This window comes from Muscardinus avellanarius (genome assembly GCF_963383645.1).
Source record: "Muscardinus avellanarius genome assembly, chromosome: 10".
NCBI lineage: Eukaryota > Metazoa > Chordata > Mammalia > Rodentia > Gliridae > Muscardinus > Muscardinus avellanarius.
This window is the reverse complement of record NC_137796.1, coordinates 96,881,326-96,887,420: the sequence shown is the minus strand read 5'-3', so window position 1 is coordinate 96,887,420 and position 6,095 is coordinate 96,881,326.

The window sequence follows — 6,095 nt, the reverse complement described above, 5'->3', positions numbered from 1 at the left end:
TTTTTCTACCGAGGCCTCTTCCCTACCTGCCTACTTCCTTTCTACCTCCTCACTTTCTTTCTCTCCCTCTCTTCCTTCCTTCCTTCCTTTCTTTCTTTCTTTTTCTTTCTTTCCTTTGTTTTTTTTTATTTTAAAATATCCCTCTGTCTTCTTCCATTTGTTCTTTCCTCCTTTTGAAAACTTCCCCTGCCTCTTCCTAGGGCTAACCCTTCCAGGAACTCTAGCAATATCCTGCCTGTGAATAAATGCTTTCTCAGCCTGCTAAAAGCTTGCTGTGTATGTAAATCATTACTTGTAAGGACTGCCAAGGATTGTGTAAACTTTGGTGTAAATTTAGCCTAGAGCATCTCCTCCTCCAGCCTTGCTCCTTCTGATTGGCAGACTACTTCTCTCTTCTTTCAGCTTAAAGCAGAGGTAAGAAATCAAATTAAAGGCTGCTAGTCTAGGAAACACATCTGCCATCACAGCCAGCCGTGTCAGAAGCCATAACTTCAGTAAGTACCTCATTTTCTCTCCTGTGTAAATTTGCTATGCTAGTACAGCCATTTTTATTTACTTATTTTTTGTTTAGTAAGAATAATAAGCAAACAAAATCAATGAATCCAAGTTTTAAAAAGAATATTCTCACTGAAGTCATTGGCAATCAAAATGTTTTTCTCAAAATTTCTCAGTTACTATATGATATTTAATAAGTGATGAGGATTATACATACAAAAAAAGGCTGCATGCCAGCAGAGTTTTCATGTTTTTTAGTAATTTAAAAACTTTTTAAGGATGTGCATGTGTTTACTTATAAAATATTTTAGAAAAAAAATGAATCTGAGTAGAAGCTGAATTTTTCACAGTACTCTCTACTTAGCTCCTCTGCTCAGTGGCAGATGGAAAATTTTCTTTTGCACTGTCCAGAAAGCCTATAAACTACCCCTAGAAGACTTTAGGAATCATACAGATGTAAAAATCTAAGAAAATAATCTAAAAGCAGCCACTTTTCTCCACTAGGTGGTCAAGGGCAGCTCCAAGAGTTGCACATGGGTGAGGCTTAAGGTAGGGTCTTGTTGGGGTTGGGAAGAGCTGTAGGAGCTTTGCCTTGCTTTGAGGCTATGCATATGGAACAACTGTTATGACTTAACCTACTTAGGGGGAGAGGTGTTTATGAAGGTGTGGGGAGGTTAAAGCCCTCTTGACACCAATTTTTATGTGGACATACATTTGCATTTTAGGTGAGTCAAAAATACTTTCAAAAGCCCATCTGACTAGTCAGTGGTACTGTCTTTATTAGAATTTTCATTAGCAACATTTCTGTGGATCAATATAAAAATCTGGACTCTCCCTGGGAAAGTTATCTCAGTTCTTTTATCTACAAAAAAAATTTATAAGCCAGGCATGGTGGTGCAGGCTAGTAATCCCAGCATTCGGGAGACTAAGACAGGAGGATCCAGGTTCACGGACAGCCTCAGCTACATAGTGAGGCTCTTTGCAACCCAGTGAGACCCTGTTTCAAAATTAAGAATAAAAAGTAGGGCTGGGGGTGTGGCTTGGAGGTAGAATTTCCCCAGGTTCAATCCCCAGTACCTCCACACACACAAAAAAATTTACAAATCTAGAAATGGAAATTGTAAAACACTAAAATCATTCAAAAGGTAGGAACTGAGCTTTATGGGGGAAAGGCAATATTATGGTTTTGGTGAGAAGGCCAGGCTTTTTTATATTTTTGTTTCTTTATTAGAGTTTTTAAAAAATTTTGGAGAACAGAAAATTATTACATTCATTTTAAGTTCCAACTGGCTGGTCAAATTTCTTTTTAATGTATGTTTAAAGGATTCTGAAAGGGTAGAGAGTTTTATATCAGGTATAAGAAAGAAATAATATTGAACTCTGACTCTACTCAGTATCAGCAAGCTGCATAAGGTGTATTTATCCCCAATGATACTATGTACATAATTGTTTAATAGTCTAGAAACTTCACAGAAGCAGGACTAGTTGTGTCTTGTTCACATCTGCTTATTGGCAGTTAGTATAGGTCTGGCATTAGTATGTGCTCAGTAAACATGCGGTGAATGAATGTCTGGCCTTCTTTGGATATGCATGTGTGTGTGTGTGTGTGTGTGTGTGTGTGTGTGTGTGTGTGTGTGTGTGTTGTGCTTCCTTGTCTGTAAAATGAAAATAATAATCAATGCAAAATGCTTAATAAAGTATAGCCACTTGACAGATCCCAACAAAAATTCCACATCTCTGATGAAACTTTCTCAAATAGCCTCCCTTTTCTCCTGTTACTTTTTTTTTTTTCGTGTATAATGTCACATTTATTTGTTGCCTCAATTATATGTCTTTCAATGACAGCAGGGAGGACCCTGTCTTTTTCATTCACCCATAAATCCTCTATGTTTGAAGCTTTGCATGGCAGGTACTCAGCCAATATCTGTTAAATAAATAACTGAATCACGCTAACCTGCCAAGAATGAAGTACAGTGCCCTAAGATATTTGTTCCAACCAGTCCAAATTCCTGCCTTTTAATAGGATCAGGATTTTTTATTATACTTACTTCTTAACTATTTTAGATGTGTGTGTGTGTGTGTGTGTGTGTGTGTGTGTGTGTGTGTGTATGTGTGTGTGTCTGTGTGTGGTACTGGGGATAGAATCCAGGGGCATTGTACCTTCAAGCTACACTCCCAGTCCTATTTTTTTATTCTTTATTTTGAAACAGGGTCTCACTGAGTTTCAAAGGACCTAAGTAGTTGAGGCTGTCCTTGAACTGCGATCCTCCTGTCTCAGCCTCCCAAATGCTGGGAAGCATGTACCATCACGCCCGGCTACTTCTTAACTATTTTAAAATACTATTTGTACATCCAAGCAATGAAGGAAAGAATCAGAACATTTCTTTTAGAGGAAATAGTTTCAAAATGTCATCAAAATAATACAGATAACTCAAGTGACCACTGATAGGGGACTGAGTTAAAGAAATTATGGTATAATTATTCACTATAATGCTATGCAACTATAAAGAAAAAATGAAGAGCTCTTTGTATTGATATAAAAAAAAAAAAACCCCTCCAGCCGGGTGTGGTGGCACACGCTGGTAATCCCCGTGCTTGGGAGGCAGAGACAGAAGGATCGCGCAGGTTCAAACCCAGCCGCACTGGCTTAGGAGACCCTGTTTCCAAATAAAAATATAAAATAGGTCTGGGAGTGTAGCCCAGAGGTAGAAGGGCTTCCAGGAACCCCAGTACCAATATCTGTTAAATAAATAACTGAATCACGCTAACCTGCCAAGAATGAAATACAGTGCCCTAAGATATTTGTTCCAACCAGTCCAAATTCCTGCCTTTTAATAGGATCAGGAATTTTTTTTATTATACTTACGTCTTAACTATTTTAGATGTGTGTGACAATAAATAAATAAATAAATTTACTTACCAATAAATAAATGAATAAATAAGTAAATAAATAAATCCCTGTTTCCAAATAAAAATATTTTTAAAAAAATAGGTCTGGGAGTCTAGCCTGAAAGTAGAAGGGTTTCCAGGAACCCCAGTACCACCAAAAAAAAAAAAAAAAAAAAAAAAAAAAAAAAAAAAAAAAACCAAAAAACCTCTCAAAATACATTGTTAAAAATGTTTTAATGAGCCGGGTGTGGTGACACACACTTGTAATCCCAGCATTTGGGAGGCTGAGACCAGAGGATTGTGGTTCACTGACAGCCTCAGCTACTTAGTGAGACCCTTTGCAACTTGGTGAGACCCGGTTTCAAAATATAGAATAAAAAAAATAGGTATGGGGGTATAGCTCAGAGGTAGAATGCCCCTGAGTTCTATCCCCAGTACCACACACACAAAAAAAAGTTTTAGTAAAAAGAATAGTGTGTATATTCTAGGCTATCTGATGTGTAAAATGGTAGAAAAATGAAAACATAGAGTTATATTTGTCTGAGAGGACATAAAAAATGCTTGAAAGATGCATTAAAAGAACAGTAGTAGTCCCCTGGAAGGTAAGCGTGGGATTAAACTGGAAGCTTCAAGACTGAGGATGGAGTGCAGATTTTTCACTATCTTTTATGTTTTTTGAACTATTAGAAGACATTATGCAAACAACTAAAAAGAGAGACAAAATATGTCCAGAAACTTAGTGCTAACCACTTCCTTCAGTGGAAAGAACCCTGATGCTAATTCTGCTAAGACAAATAGTCACCAAGTGGGCAGGTTATAGCTTGCCAGGAAACAGTAGAGACCAGTAGTTCTTCTCTCTCTGCTCTGTCCCCAGTGCCCATCAAAAGGACATTTGAGGACTTGAGGACTTCACCCCTAGAAAAACTGGGCCTCAGAGTGATTTTATTTCTGTTCTAAAAAAGCATCTTTTCTCCTTATAGTTTGAGATACCTGGACCCTTGGGAAAATCTTATCTTGGGAAACTTACCCATTGATTTTCCCATATTGTAATTAATGTTTCATATCAGTCTGGTTACAAGTTATTATCAATATAGAGAAGCACTGCCCAAAAATTTTATTGTAATGATAGAATTGTTTTATGTCTGCACTGAAAGATATATTATAGCCACTAGTCACATGTGGCTATTGAATACTTGAAATGCAACTAACATATCTAAGGAACTGATTTTTAAACTAGTGTAAATAAATCTGCCACATGTGGACAATTCAGGTAGTCACAAAACTCTGATTAAAGTAGTAGATGAATTTCTTAGGTCTTAGGTTTTAAATAGAACTCTTATCAAGTTTAATTTTTGAGATAACTGACAGAGTTCTATTAGTCTCTGAGTAAATTGTGAAAAATATGTTGCCAGGTCCCACTTCCAAAGATGCTGATTTAATTAGTCTAAGACCTAGTGTATCAGAATTTTTTGAAAAGCTTCCCTAGTGATTCAAATGTAAGACCAAGATGAAGAATCACTACTCTACTGAAATACTGTTGAACTGAAGTACAAACACTCAAGTAGGAATCCAAAGACTGGAGTTCTGGCTCTAACTCTGACATGACAAGTTGAAGCCAGTTTCTTTGTTTTTTGTTTCTGGGGCTTTGTATTTCTTTGCAGGTGAAAAATGAGGAAGTTCAAGTCAGATGACCTCTTAGGGCTCAAGGAAACTGACTTGTCAGATCCTCACATAAAGAGGTGGGAGGGCCAGAAGAAGTACCCAGGTTTTCAATTCAGTCCTTAAACATGATGCCCATATCCCAGATCTCTTTAGGGTAAAACTAATTTTATACCGTTATTATGTATTGTTTGGGCAATTTATTAAAACAGAAATGCTTCCATGTAGCCAGGTTGCCTTATATACCACACAGCTAGAATTGTAGTAAAAGTTATGCTTTAATGATTATGGGAGATATACATGTTTCATTGTAGGAAATTTGAAAAATTACAGGAAGTATAAAGAGAACCTCAAATCATCATAATCCTAGAACTATATTTATAATAGCTTCAGCCAAGTAAATGACATGATCAGATGATTTCCCACAGAAGCAGGGAGGGCAAGGTGACCCCAAAAGGCCTCCTCCACAGAAGCTATAAAGATTAAGGCCCTATGATTACGTCTTAAGTAAATGCAGTTCCATGCCTAGACTTGAAGGTAGTGTGGGTTGCTATTGGAATCATGGGAACTGTTGCCTATAAACTGGACAGAATATAAACTTTGATGGTGCTTATGTTTAATTAGTAGTGAGCTACTCTCAGTTTCCTCATCTGTAAATCATCCTCTATGAAAACTCTTCCTTGATATTTCTGCACTACTTTTGAAATCTGCAGGTAAAAGATGCTAGATAAGAAGACTTTCACCCTGTGCAAACAGTGAGATTACCTGGGTGATCCAGATATTTACTTCTTTAGAAATATGCGTGGGAAGCAATTGTGCGTAGTAGTCAGCATGGTCTGGGACCAGATGGTTCTGGGTTTAAATCTACACGAGGCCTCTTGCTAGTCATTTTTTTTTTTTCTATCTGTAAACAGAGATGGTAGCAGTACCTACTCCACAGGGTTACTCTGGGGATTTAATGACAAAGTGTATATAAAACACTGAGTAGAGTGTTTGGAACACAGGGAGTATCCTGAAAATGATGCTATGGTGCTGGTGGTGATGATGACGAT